Source organism: Protobothrops mucrosquamatus, unplaced genomic scaffold, assembly GCF_001527695.2.
Source record: "Protobothrops mucrosquamatus isolate PMUCROS unplaced genomic scaffold, P.Mucros_1.0 scaffold3276, whole genome shotgun sequence".
In the NCBI taxonomy this organism is placed as follows: Eukaryota; Metazoa; Chordata; class Lepidosauria; order Squamata; family Viperidae; genus Protobothrops; species Protobothrops mucrosquamatus.
The window spans coordinates 58,251-60,758 of NW_015389267.1; positions in this window are offsets into that span (position 1 = coordinate 58,251).

Sequence of the window (2,508 nt, forward strand, 5' to 3'; positions counted from 1 at the left end):
ACTGAATCTTCTGTTGTAGCACTTCGGAATTATCCTGGACTTTGATTTGTATTTGTACTGTGAGTTATCAGTAAAGGTCTTGGCAGGCAGCCACGGAGTTGCTGCCAAGTGTTTATCTGTGTTTTTGGCAGTGCTGAGCAGTCTTTTAACCCTCGGCTGACTGGTTGGGGGGTGTGAGTCGGACGGGGGACAGAACAGGAGGTTTATCTGTTCCCTCAGTGTCATCTGAGTAGTGCAAATGTGTGTGGAGCTTTCTTGGCTGCAGGATGTTTTCTGCCCTGTGTCCCTTCACTGTTGAAGACAGCTGCAGGCTGTTGGGGATGAGTTTGTGTTGCCTGCCTCTCAGACTGAAGCGCAAATGGTTCCTGTAGTCAGCCATGTTTTCTGGAAATCTATTCATACTCCCACATCATTCAAAGGGTGTTCATCCCAAAGTGCATAGCTAAATGTCTATGGAGATTCTCAGTCATCCAGGTCATGGTTGTCCCAAAGGAAAATAAGAAAGTCCAGTTGCATCCTGAAAAAGCACCTTTGGGACACTTTACTGCTTGTTTGGCTCCCTGTTGCCTGGATACAGCTAGCTAGGCTTCAGTGCAAAGGCAGTCTCACATTTATTTAACATCCTGAAACGAATAGACACCTTCAGTTGTGGAATTCATTATTTTTAGGGACAGAGAGATGCATGAAACCCCTGTTTGCTTTACCTAATTTAAAAAGTTATTTGGGGAAAAAACACAGGAAACCAAGTGGCCAAATATGGCAGAAGCAGACTATCCTCTGTGAGACTATCGATGCACTCTAAGATTGTTATATAATGATTTACCAGTCTGTTGTAAATGCACTGAATTTATTCCACGCTTATTCTAATCCTGATATTGGCCACCAACATATTCACAAGGGTTCGTTTCCTCCGGCAGTTGGATGTCAGGTCAGAACAGCACCTTTGATCTTTCTAAATTGCTTGACTAAGTTCACAGATTGTGCTAAGTCAAACGACAGCTTGCTTTTTTATGCCACAATGAGTTCTATGATCTGTCATTGCAGCTCTCAGATCATCAGTAATAGGTTAGTGTATCGCCATCCACACTGGTTGCAGTTTATTTAATTAACTTTGATTAAACCTCCCATATTTTAACACAAGGTGAGAATCTTCTCCTTGTGGGTATTAGTGGGAAGCGTTGGGGGCATGAGAAATTAATAATGAGCAGTTTGGGGAAAGGGTCTGGAAAAGTAAATGCACTGTGCAATAATGTAAACATAACAGATACATCCTAAGGTTTCTTTCCAGCTTAAAGTATTGATGTACTGTATCATTCTGGTTATAACCAACATGGTATAGTGGTGAAGATCCAGACTAGAAATTGGCTGCCTGTGAGTTCTAGTCCTGCCTTAAGCACAAAGCCAGTTGGGTGGCTTTGGTCTAGCTCTTTTCTCTCAGCCCTAGGAAGGAGGCAATGGCAAACCACTTTTGAAAAACCTTGCCAAGAAAATTGCAGGGGCTTGAGCAGCCAGCAGTCAAAACTGACTTGAAGGCAGTTACCTTCCAGATTAGTTCTTGCCTCTGTTGTTGGGAAAGGAGGGGAAGTAGAGTTTGGAAGCTCAACTTTCTATTGTGCCTCTTGCAAATCAGAGGCAGCTATCACACCAAAGAAACTATTTTTCTCAAGACACTTCATTTGTGGGTTCTGCCTCAGTGACTTTTTAGGTTGTTTCATAGACTGAATCCAGGTCTGAAGCAGTGTGGTTTTTCTGGTTATTGTAAAAAGCTATCATGCTAATCATAAACGTTTATTTACATTTTTTGAATGGTACCTGGGACTGACATCCCAAGTCTCTCAAACCACCAACAGCAGAGGATAGCAAAATGAAAGCTTGGTCCCCAACTATAACCAGACAATGCTGAACTGTCCTTCCTTCTCTTTTTGGAGGAAGAGTCTTTTTCACATCTGGGAAGTGGGATTTCTACTGTCCCAAGGGCAGCTTGCCTATTGCTGCAGGAGGCACATGTCCACCAGCACCAATACAGAGCTGAAAGAACATTGCAGCCTGTTCTGTCCCAGCCTACGGGAGTCCTTGTTATGCTCACAAGGAGAAACCCCTCTTCCAAGAAACAGGGAGGAACCACAAGAAAAAAAACAATCTCTTTTATTCTCACAGACCTGAGTCAATGTCCAAGGCAAACAAACACAGTCCACAGAAACTCGATCCTCAACACGAACAGTTGCCTTCGGCAACCAGCACCTCCCACACCTTTCCTTTTATAATTCAGCCAAGGCGTGGCTTCCTAATGCCTTCTCCTTTGCCTTTGAAGCCACCCCATTGCATTCCTTTGTCCTACTCGCTTCTCTTGCCTGCGCATTTGTGCATCCGGGATTTTTCCCAGCTGTTCTTCATCTCTGTCCAACTCAGGCTCCCAACACAGCTGTGTCTCAGCCTGAGCGCGAGTAGAGAAGCCAGGCTCCTCGTCCGACTGTAAGTCTTGGAGCTCCTCAGAGCCTTCCTCTGACT